Source organism: Sturnira hondurensis, unplaced genomic scaffold (assembly GCF_014824575.4).
Source record: "Sturnira hondurensis isolate 20B ecotype Veracruz unplaced genomic scaffold, ASM1482457v3 Scaffold0014384, whole genome shotgun sequence".
Taxonomy (NCBI): domain Eukaryota; kingdom Metazoa; phylum Chordata; class Mammalia; order Chiroptera; family Phyllostomidae; genus Sturnira; species Sturnira hondurensis.
This window is the reverse complement of record NW_028087015.1, coordinates 11,778,780-11,790,898: the sequence shown is the minus strand read 5'-3', so window position 1 is coordinate 11,790,898 and position 12,119 is coordinate 11,778,780.

The following is a 12,119-nucleotide window of genomic DNA, read 5'->3' as shown; positions in this document are numbered from 1 at the left end:
AACCCAAGAGATTATGTTTTATGGAGACCTCATACAAAGATTTTTGGGTGGGGTGTGCTGCTTGTCAGGCAATTCTTTATTCCATTGGTCACTTTCCATCAAATATGACAGCTGGTCTTAAGCCTGACTCTTAAAAATCCATAACAGTCACACACATGCAGAAAGAGCCCTCTGCAAAGCCACTGACCTTCATAGCTTTAAGAAGACAAGGTACACTCACAAAGGCAGGATTCAGTCGGCAAGAATATGTGAAATTGAAAATTTAAGTTTCTTAGTGCAATTACATTTTATAGTCAACTATAAAATATCAAACACAGCAAAGCAAGCTTTATTACTTCTGTTGCCATACACTGAACATGTGTGATTCCCACACCACGTTGCCTGTGTCTCTGTCACTATCCGCAACCATCTCTCTAAGGCAGTTCCCAGCCCACCTACTGCCCCTCACTGGCAGCCCTGCCCCTGGCCTTCTGTTGTTGATTTAAGGGTGTGGCTGTTACTACTACAAAGCCCAGCCCTTCTCACTCTCCCAGTGAAAGCACTTCCAGGCATCATCCCTGGGGTGGGAGCCTTCCCACTCCTTCTTTTGTGCCCTCTTCCTTTCACGTTGCTTTTTCTGTCTACCTCTTTCTGGCACATATGTCCACTCCCAGGCCCAGAGTGTCTGTCTCTTAAGAGGCATGAACTTTTGCCTCCATTCCCTCCATCCAAACACACTTGTCTCATTGCTTTAGGAGCTGCTCTGCACAAAACAATCTACTAACCAAATTTACTGTAAGATTGGAACACAGTCACTGATAGGGGAAAATCCAGGTCCTGTGAGGCCTGAAGCTTTACAACTCGAGGGACCCTCTGTAAGAAAAAGAATACAAGTGAGGTGTGAAAGCAATATGTATTTAAAAGGAGAAAAGAAAGCCAAGCAAAATGAGATTCTCGGTGGTTCAGGCCACTTTCTTCTGAGACCTGGTTGACAGATTTATCAGAAATGTTCCCTAGAACTGCTCCCTGAAAACATCCTGGCCTCCCCAACCTGCCTAGAGCAGTCGAGGGTTACAGGGGCCCCAAAGTTCTATCAGCCTCATTGAGAATGCTCCTGTGGTGGCAAACAGAGTAATAAAAACAAGGCAACAGTGGAAACAACCCACAATAACACCTCTCAGAGCAAAATCCACCAATTCTTCTTGAAAGTATTTTGGTATTAAATAAGCCACCGTATAACAGAACATCTTTTTCTGCACAAACATTGTGTGCCACAAATAGCGTGTAACAGTGATGTGTCTGGAGGTGATGTTGCACACAAATGATGTGACCCCCACCCTGGGACAAGAGCTTTCCTTGACATGACACCATAAAGTCTGTTTTTTCCTCAACCACTCTGATTTCTTCAGCGATTTCTATTACTTAGAACAACAACAAAAAAAACAAACACTGAAATTAAATCTAGGGGTAGTAAGTGGTATGTAAAGTGTGAGAGGAGAAGATTGTCTTTGGGCTTCATTTCAGGTCTTGGCTTGGGAGGTTGTTTCTAGAGGGTAACAGGGGTCTGTTGGCTGCCCCTCCCCTGGCTGAGATCCCACGGGGGCCTGACAAAGGCCAGCCGGAGTACATGTTGGGAATTTCTGCTGCCTTGGCAAATCCAGGAGGCTGGGGAACTAGGTCTGTGTGCCCAAAATGAGGAGGTGGGAGAAGAGTGGAGGTGAAAAGAGAGAACTGGCTCCAGCCCGCCATCCAGAGTGGGCTCAGGGCCTTAACATTCTATGAATTATAACTTACAACTTGAACTTCATTTTACCCTGTCAAGAATAGAACCACTTTCCCCTAGTAAATTTTGCGTGTAGAAAAGTGTATGGTTAGGGGAATTTCATGATGCCATAGAGTGAATGTGATAGTCCCTCACCCCAACCCCATTCACACACTGAACACCTAACCCCGATGGGATACTAGGAGGTAGAAACTTTGGAAGGTGTTTGGGTCCTGAGGATGGAGCCCTGATGGTGAAATCAGTGCCCTTATGAAAGAGACCTCAAGAAGCTCTCTTGCACTTTTGGGGGACACAGTGAGAGGACGGGTGTCTGAATAGGAAGTAGGCCATTGCCAAACACTAATTTTGCTGGCAGCTTAATCTTGGACTTCTAGCCTCCAGAACTGTGATAAATAACCTTCTTTTGCGTATACATCACACATTTTATGGTAATTTTTAGAGTGGTCTCAATGAAATAAGACATGTATGTAGAATAATTTTCATGTTTATCTTCTGGAAATATAGGTGCTTGCAGGGAAATACAATCTGTACGAGGAAAAAAGGGAGAGGCTATTTGGTAAAGTGATGTGACAAAGGTTCCTCTCACCAGTTATTTTCATTCCATGGTACACCAGTGAACATGGCTGGTATTAGTATAAGGACATTAGCCTAAGCTGTGTGTAATCATACACAGTGATTTGGCTGCTATAACTGACCTAATGAATTAAATCAAAGATTTTAAAAGTCAGTCCAGACATTAAAAATCGGAAACATTCAATCCATTGCCTGTCCTTCCTTTTTTTTCTCTTTGGGATGTCAGATAATGTGGACACTTCATCTTGGTGTGACTTGAAAGGAGTTATTGCGTAAGTCAGGACAATCAACATACGTTGCATTGTCTGCACAACTCGACTCCCCAGGCCTGTGTCTGTCTTTCCAGACAGATGCTGCCTCCCGGGATCCTTCCGTGGCAGGGGCTGCGTGGGGCTGCTTCTCTACAGACACGGTTGTGCTCACTTATCTTTTTCTTTTGTGATCTGCAGCAGGATAAAACATCTCTTAGTCCCTTCTTGGTGACAGGTGCTTTCTGTTTGTGTCGTTCGGGCTGGTTAATTTTCCTGTTAGGTGTGGGAATAGTCCACATCCAAAAGCGAGTCTCTGTTTCATGATTGGAGGCTGTTTATATGTCCAAGAATTTCAATGAGCAGAGTTCCCTCCAGTTTCTCAAAAATGCCATCTGCTTTGTCCTCTGTAATATTTACGGCGTCCAGCTTGAGAAAAGGCCACATGCCTTCTTGGGTAGGCAACCCTAGGCAGTGACAGAGTTAAGGCAACCACAGTCACATCTTTCTGAAGGTAAACATCTCCCGTCTGTGGCCTTGACACACAGAGGGCTGATCGTGTGTCTGTTTCTACAAAGAGTTAAATATTAAGTATTGTAACTGTAAGTTATTTCTAGGACTATAGAAGCATATAAGTACAAATATATGCACAAGTATATTCACAATTGTGATTTTTACTTCATTGTTGAAAAATAATGTTTTTATTTTAAAAATGCACATCTAATTCAAAGGCTTTACAAATAATTTACAATGCCTGAGTGTGGAATGGCATGTTCTCCAGAATTTAGTGACACTGAACTTTAAATTGTCATTACAGGAGTGGTTGTGAAATTTGGTGGAATGGCTTTCACAGAAAAGTAAAATCTAGGTTTCAGCCTCAAATTTCTCATAATTGAGCAATTTAAACCTCTGGGCCCTTAACTTCCAAATATTTTGGCCATGTTAAACAAAATGAAATTGATTTGCTAACAATATGGAGTTTTGTGGATATAGCTACCCATCCACCCATTCATTTATCCCTTGTTCATGTGTTTATTTTCAGGTTCAGTGAGGCGACGTCTCCTTCTGTGGTGAGAAATAGTGCAGGGAGTTATCTAGCACGAAGGGCACCTCATTTACCTCTGCCGCATTGCTTCTCTGAGGCCAAAGTTAATTTATTTTGAAGTGTTTGAAAGAAATATAGAATTAGAAAAATGGTGGAAGCCTTGGAGATTGTCTGAAGCCATCGCTGTACCTGTGGTCAGAGTGTTTAGGAACAGTGTGAAAATAAGAGGTGCAATAGACTGCATCTTTCTATCCCCTCCAAATTCCTATGGTGAAGTTCAGCTCCCAGTGTGACCGTATTTGGAGAAAGAACTTTTGGGAGGTAGTTAGGGTTAGATGAGGTCACATGGGTGGGGGCCCCAAGGTTGTGATGGGTGCCTTATAAGAAAAAAAAACAAGCTGGCTCTCCTTGTGATGTGTCAGGATACAGCGAGAAGATGGTCATTTGCAAACCAGGAAGGGCACCATCACCAGAATCACACCACACTGGCATCGTGAACTCAGATTTTCAGCCTCTAGAACTGTGAGAAATTAATGTGTTTTGCGTTAGCCCTGGTCTATGGTAACTTACAGAGGCTTGTGTATCTGAGAGAGTTGTCCATGCAGTGCTTCTTAGCAGTTTGTGTCTTAGAGTCAGAACACAGTCTGGAAAGAAGGTGCATATCTGGCCAGTACCATTCGCAGTTCCTCACACCACCCAGGGGGCTGAGGACCATGTTGCAGTCCCTAGGGCCTGTGGTGGGTCAGTAAGAGCAGCTTGTGCAAGTACCGTTGCTCACCCTGGCCATGGAAGAACCAATTCTCATCGGCGGTGAGGGCATCCGAGGCAGTTAGTTTCGTGTACCAAATGCTGTTGGTGATGGTTGCAGTTAGGATGGAGATCAATAGTGTAAGACATTGACTGATTGGCAAAATTAGTGCCACTGACATTAAAACCAAACCATAGCAATCAGATGAAGCAATTTATTTTCCCAAGTACAAAGAACAAATCAGTCTTTGGACTAAGTCCGATGTCAATGCACCCTTTAATCCTACAGGGAATAATAATATTAGTGGTTAATGAGGGGTTACAGTTCCTTTCAATAATCAAAAATCTAAAATCAAAGGCCTCACATATTTCTGTGCTTCGTGACACGAGTATTTCTCTTGAGTAATCTAAGATGAAAAGTAATTTTTAAATAGTTGAGTCCATAATTTTTTAAATAAAGACATATCGGAAACATGTACAATTACAAAACCTTTTACAATCAGTGGTGTTTCACCACCCTATGATTGATGAGACGTGTGCAGGGCACTGATGTGTCATCACCCCATGGGGGGCAACCATGCCAGACTGTGTTTGTTTATTGAAAACTTAAAAGAAGCACAAGACCATGGGGATGGTCAGGATTTTACAAAGGATAAGATCAAATGGGAGTGGGGCTTCGGCATGCTGTCCAAAACCAATGTTTAGAATAGGATAAAGGAAACCCCCAAATGTAACAAAATACAAGGCCACTGACTTTTTCATTAATATGTTTATACCAGGTGGGACCACATTAAGATGTTTACCCGGGGTGGGATTGCATTCCCTTCCTTTTGAAAGTAAAGCCTTGGGACTACAGGAGGCCATGACTTATTTGGTCTGAAGCAACAAACCTTTTTCTTCATCTAAGATGTTTCTTGGCCTCTAGGGGGAGTCCATACTCCTGCGCACTCCTCTCCACCTTTTCCATAGTTTGAGTGGCCTGTGTGGGCATAGGAAGGACACTCCTATGCCACTCTTGACAACTGGGGTTGTATAGGTTACTTGTATGTCGAAACCTTGAGACATGTTTAATCCCAGAGTGAACTGGCAACAAGAGGTGCTGTAGCCCTGTTGAAGGCTTGGATCTCATGGGATGAGTCTGCTGTCCAAAGGTGGAGAGACTGCCTTCGGTTGACCACATTTCTCTCCTCCTCAAAGGGGAGCCAGGGGCTGGGATCAGTCGGCCACTATTCAGGTCTCAGCTCTGCCTTTAGGGCCTGGGCAATGCTGGCTGATCACTCATACGCTCTCCACCTTGGGCCCCCTATCTGTCACAGAAGGAGAGGATTGATAATCCCACCCCGTTGCTCACAGGAAGGTTTTGAAGAGTAAATGAGGAAGTTCACATAAACACATTTTCAAGGGCTCTGTATCTGTAACAAGTCATATGAAAAAATAAAAGTTATTTTACCAAATGGTGTTGGAACCATTGGACATTTGTATGCCAAAAAATGAACCTTGCACCTCGTATAAAAAGTACCTCAGGGTGAATCATAGGCCTAAATAGAAAACCTACTTCTATAAAACTTCTAGAAGAAAACATGAGAGAAAATATCTGTTATCTTAAATTAGAGAACTCTCACATGTAACACCAAAGCACAATTCATAAAATGAAAAACTGGTTAACTGGACTTTATCAAAATTACAAGGTTCTGCTCTATAAATGATGCTGCTAAGACAAAGAAATGACAGGTCAGAGATAGGAAGGAGATAGTTGCAAAAGCAATGTCTGCTAAAGGACATCTTTACCAGAAAATCAAAACTCAAAATTAAAAACCATGTATAAAGGACACATGGAGAAAACCAAAGGGGAGTAGGATCAAGGATGGGGAGTGAAGATGGCTGGGATTGGGGGGAGTGGTGGTGGGCAAATGGAAACAACCATCCTTGAACAGCAACAAAAATATGGAAAAAAAGAAATTTGACCCTAAAAAGAGAAAACAATGCAGTAAAAATGCATAAAAGATATGCATAGATGCTTTGCCAAAAAAGATAGGCAGATGGCAAATAAGATCACAGAAAGTAGCTCAACATCACCAGTTACTAGATAACTGCCAATTAAAACCTTGGTTAGAAACGGATACATTCCCATTAGGATGGCTTAGACAAAACATGCTCAGGTCGTGAGGCCCATTAGCCATGGACACTTGCAGAGGCAGAGGAAGGCAGTGGGAACCAGCGAAGAGGATGCAGGTGGAGGAAAGCCATAGATGCTTGGAGGCCATCTTGGAAGAAGAAGAAGAGGGTGTAATTGGAGGTGAGCTTATCTTTGTCTGAGAGCTTGGACCCTAACACAACAAAATAAATGTCTCAGAAAGGTATCTGTAAGGGGTCTCTGGGTTACAGCTCACTAGTCGACTTACGTTTTCTCTGCCATCAGCAGTATGATGGGCACTTGAAGGAGTCAAGTTCAATTCTAAAGAAACAAGCCTCATGCATTTTTTTATTGATACAGTGTTAACATATGATATTATATCAGTTTCGGGTATACAATATGATGATTAGATATATGTATGTACTGTGAAGTGGTCACCACAATAAATTTCATTAATATCCATCACCACACATAGTTACAATTTTGGAGGATGAGAACTTTTAAGATCTACTGTCTCAGCAGAAAGCCACAACTAAAATCTGAGTTGTATTGTGTAAATTTCATACTCCTTGCATACTCACCCCTGTACTTGATCAGCACATTTGAGAGTATCTGAACTTAGAAAAGATTCACCTTCCCACAAAACTGAGTTACTAGAAAGCTAGGAAGTCCCTTTCTCTCACGCTGTCAAATGCTTGACCTTGAGGCCGAGTTCACACATGGGCAGAAATGGGTTGGACTGCACAGTGAGAGGTGCACCATGAAGGTATCACCAGAAAGTGCCATTCTGTCCTTCAAAGAAGCATATAGCATGTAAATGTCCCTACTGCAGTGCACTTTCAAAAATCATTGTAAGCACTGGAATCCTTTTTTTCCAGACACAAGCAAACACAGAACCCTAATAGGCGGAAGAGATAGGTGGGTTAGGCTGGAGCCCACAGTTCCTAAATCCTCCTCAGACAGCTTCTGGGCAAGGAAACACCTTTCTGAAGTATCTGGAAGGTTCTCTGCATCCAACACCAACTCCGTGAATTTACTTTCAGAGCGGGGTGGGAGTCTTAACAACCATGAGGTTGTTATTTCCAGCTGGTAAGGCCAGCAGCGGTCTTTTTCCCGGCAGTGCTTTCCAAATTCACCTACAGTGAGTGTGTGATGTTTTCATAATCAGGGAGCCTGAAGAGTGGTCTGCATTACTGACTGGGCAGGTCGTCCTTCACGTGGGCGAGACCAGAGGGAGCGGCTTGGCCACACCAGGCCAGTACCCCCAGAGAGGCAGCCCCTTTGCATGCCTGTGGCTTTTCATGATGGTTCAGCTTTGCTCCATACAAATGAGTATTTTGTCTTAAAAATTCTCTAAGGAGTCATTGTCCTAATTGTTAGCCAATGAAAATTCCTTCGAGGAAAAAGAAGACTTAGTCTTTGTTTTTCTATTGAGTAAATTGTGGATCCTACATCCATGCGTATTCATGTTCACATCTCAGTAATACAATTAAAATGTTTGGGTAACAATTATTACTTAAGAAGATTACGTTTTTACATTTATTAAAGTAGTTGTGTGTGTGTATGTTTGCATGTGGGCACGTTTATCTAATATGAAGAGGGCTCGGTCAAATACCTGTTAAGGCTGAGTGTTTTGCATTCCAACCTGATGACGCCTTCTTTGTGTGAGAAGACCTGAGCTGAGCAGCCCTCCAAACAAGCCCGAGTGTGGAGTAAGGAGGCCGAGCTCTTCTTGCTGCCCTGGACTGGGCGCGTCCCACCAGGCAGGTGCCTGCACTCCCTCAGCCTGAATCTTACCCATAGAAGAGGGGAAGACATCCTATCCTGTCCACGTCACCTGGTTTCTCTGAGAATAAAATAAGCCAACATGGCTAACATAATGTTTCATACGTTTTAAATATGTATGTGCTAGTAAGAAAAGCCAATTATCAAATAATATTTACTAAACAAGTAGGCATTTCCATCGTAATTTCTCCCAAATATGGATTTCTGAAGGCAGAAGTGTAAATCATTGTTTGTGGCTCTTCTTCCTTCAGCATTTATTTCCTGCCTCTTTCATCAAATGAAGTTTAGTTTTCATTTGGAAAAGCGACCCCCTTTCCATGGGGTGCCATCAGAGCTTGGGTAGGTCTTCATGGCCCAGAACATCCCCTTCACCATGTCACTGGGTTGTTCAAGAATGAGCCAGAGTGCTTGACTCAGCATCTGCACTTGAAAAGAACTTCCAGAGGTTTCACCCTGAGTTCCCCAGGACAGCGCTTGTGGGAATATGAGGGGTGAATTGCTGCAGGGTGGGGAGAGACTGAGGGGTGGGCCCATTGCAGGCACTGCAGGTAGCCTCCCTCGCCTGGGCAGGTGAAGCTTGCTGGATGGTCAGTCATGACTACAGGAGAGAAAGCAGAAAGAACCACGATTGGGAGAAAAACAGGAGGTTGATTCCACAGGGAAAAGTAAATAATCAGAGATTCCATTCGGAGAGAATGGAGACAAAGGGAAAGCACTGAGGTACAGTTTGCAATTGTGTGATCAAAAATGAAGAGTGAGCCAGAGGCAGAATTGGATTTAACACAAGGGTTCTTGGTGTCCTAAGAATGCCCTTTGATGAAGGAGTGGTAGCGTGAGGTAGAGTGCCAGGTGGTCTAGCCCACCCTGTCCCCACCACCTAGTGGGAAGGTCTGGAAGTACTCAGGGGGAATTCGAGTCTAGAGGGGAAGAATATGGGTTTCAAGTCGAAAGGACCTTAATCTGTCGTTCCTTTGGACTTTAGCTATGGTTAAGAGCAGTGTGGGTAAGTCACTGGTTGCGTAACTCATAGCTCTTACTTGTCCCTCCAGCCTCCAGCATCCCTCCGGAGACCATGCCCTCTCTGGGAGGACAGGGGCTCCTGTGCACAGTGGCTGTGACTGGAGCTTGGGGGTCACTATAAGGGAATGTCCTTCTCGCCCCAGCTCTCGAAGCAGGGCTGTCTGGAGGCCTCAGAGGGAGCAGAGTGGGAGTCACCTCGCAGTGCACCGGCAGGGGTCTTTGGGGGGCCCAGGTGGGAGGCATCCTGTAGGCTGGGTTTCTCTTCAGTGTGCTGCATGTGAGTACATGGGTCCCTGTTATGTCATTTGCTATGTGTTTGATATGTTTGCAATTAAAATTTTAAAAAGGAAGACGAGGAGGAATAAGTGAGAGAAGGAACAAAGAAAACAGGACTGAGCTCACCGAGCTTTGAGAATTAATTGGCTGATCGGGGTGCGCTGAAGGTCCAGGGTGTCACAGCATCCAGGTGAAGGGGCCTCTCAGACAGAAAATCAGGAGAGGTCAGGTGAGGACAAACAGCAGCTGTGTTTGGTGTTTAAGAAAAGTGGTAGAAGGAAAGACTGATCCTTTGAAAAGCACTATGCTCTAATTTAGACAAGTCAAAATCTGCAAGAAAATTTAAGTTATCAATTCATTTTATTTTATTAATAGGGACTCCCACAGGGGCAAAGTGAAAGCCCTTGTCCCTGAGCTCCAAGAGTGATTGACCAGTGGGTGCTGGCCCAAGAATGGAGCTGTGCAGGCCACATTCAGCAGGGTGGGTACCCTCCACTGGAGAATTCTGCAGACTGGGCCCCCCTCCCTCTCCCCCCTGTCTGTCTGCCTGAGGGCATGCTCCTCAAGGGAGCAGGAGTGCACCATCCTGGTAAAGACCCCTCCTGGCTCCAGTGTGAGTCAAACTGGGCAGTAGAGAAAGTTGGTGACCAAAGCGTTCCATCGCCCCGGGGCCGCCCGCCCCCCACCCCCAGGAAGGGCTCACCAGCCTGGAATCAGCAGAATGAAGAAGAAGGCAGACAAGCACATGGATACGGTTCACATTAGTTGCAGCAGGATGAAAGAGACCCAAGACATTTATAGCCCAGACAGAGATATTTAGTGCCGCTTTATAAATATCATGTCAGCCTGGCAAATGCATTTATCACTCATCTTGACAATTGCCATAGCTTGTCGCTAGGATCTTAGAACGAAGTGCCTGAGAAAGGTTGTAAGATCTGAGAATTAAATCATGGGCACAAAAAGAAAAGAAAAAAATAAACAAACCTTACCATGCAGACAATTGTGGGGTGCTCTGGCACAGTGACTTTCTGGAAACTCAAGAGGCCGCTGTCAAATAAACCTTGGGAAAAAATTAACTATTCCTCTTAGATGCCAGGAAACCTCACAGAATCTCTCTTTACTGAATGCACTGGAGTTTGGGAGCATTCTTTCTCTACATCCTCTGCCCCCAACTTGCCTCTTACCCTTGCTCCCAAACTCTTGAGTTCACCCAGTATAAGGTTCCCTGTAGCCTCAGGAAAAGCTTTGAGTCAAGAATTACTCCACTTCCCTGCTTTTTATCTGGTGCTTTCCCTCTTTCAAACAACTACCTTTTTTCAGAACTGCCATATGTATTTCTTTTCTTTCTAAGTGTCTCTCAATACATTTCTCCAGCAGGCCATTCAGAAGATTGAAGCTGCCTGTAGACCCAACAGGAGTTGACCCTGGAGCATAGGTGGGTCTTTGTGGATAAGAACCATCAGGACAGGAGTTTCAGCTCTGGGGGTAGCTGGAGAAAAGTCTCCTTGCATGATCATCCTGAGCTCTAATTTATTGTATCATATGAGCTCTTCCCTTCTGAGGTTCTTGTAGTTCTTAGGACAGCTCAGGTGTCCATCTATTGACAACAAAGAAATGAGGTCCCTAATATTTTACAAGAGCACAGAAACAGCATTTGGTCAGAAAACATAGGCTGCTTTCAGGAACGAGGGGCAGAGATCCAGGTCTGTAGGGAGTCCATCCTGCTTTGCCATTCCCATCACTGGACCTGGGAGAGTCACGGGCAATCCTGGGCTTTTAGTTACATGATCATTAGAATAAATAGGGAGGAGTGGTTTCCATCTGTTCTTTCACAGATCACTGCTTCTTTCCAAATACAATGGTGTTCTTTTAACTTCTAATAAACAAGTTACTATTTACAAAGGCAACCGACTTACATTATACCAAACCATCAGAATTCTTGCAGCCTCGCTTTCTGAATATATTATTTGTGCGTGGGGAAGGGCATGTGTTCATCCAGTTGCCACCTCAGTCCCATGGGCAGCTACTCACAGAGCTGGATTTTAATTTACACATGTGGACACCTACTTTGCTTACGTTACCCCCCAAAAGACTGGCTGAGCTGCAGCTGGGAGAAGAACAAGTTGTGTGTCCACAGATTTTTGCCTGTCAAGTGACAGGCAATTCAGCTGTGAGGACTTCCCAGCCTGTAGGGGTGGGAAGAGGGATAGGAGAGGCTCAGGGCCTCTGAGAGGGTGCAGAAGCCAGAGTGCTGACCATCAAATCCTTCTACCTGGCATTCCGGAGTTGCTATTTAAGTTCCAACAGTGGAGTTTAAGGAGGAAAATGTTTGATGATTTAGGAATATAGATGAAAACTTTGTATTCTTCCAATGTCATCTTTCCCACGGCCGCACTGCTTTGAGCTGGTTGGCATTGCTTTTGTTCCTGTGCAGTTGCTGAAGTGAGGACAAGCCCATCCTTCCAGCTGCATGGGCCCCAAACCTTAGCGTCATCCTTGGCACCTCTCTCCGCTCACACCCACACCCTC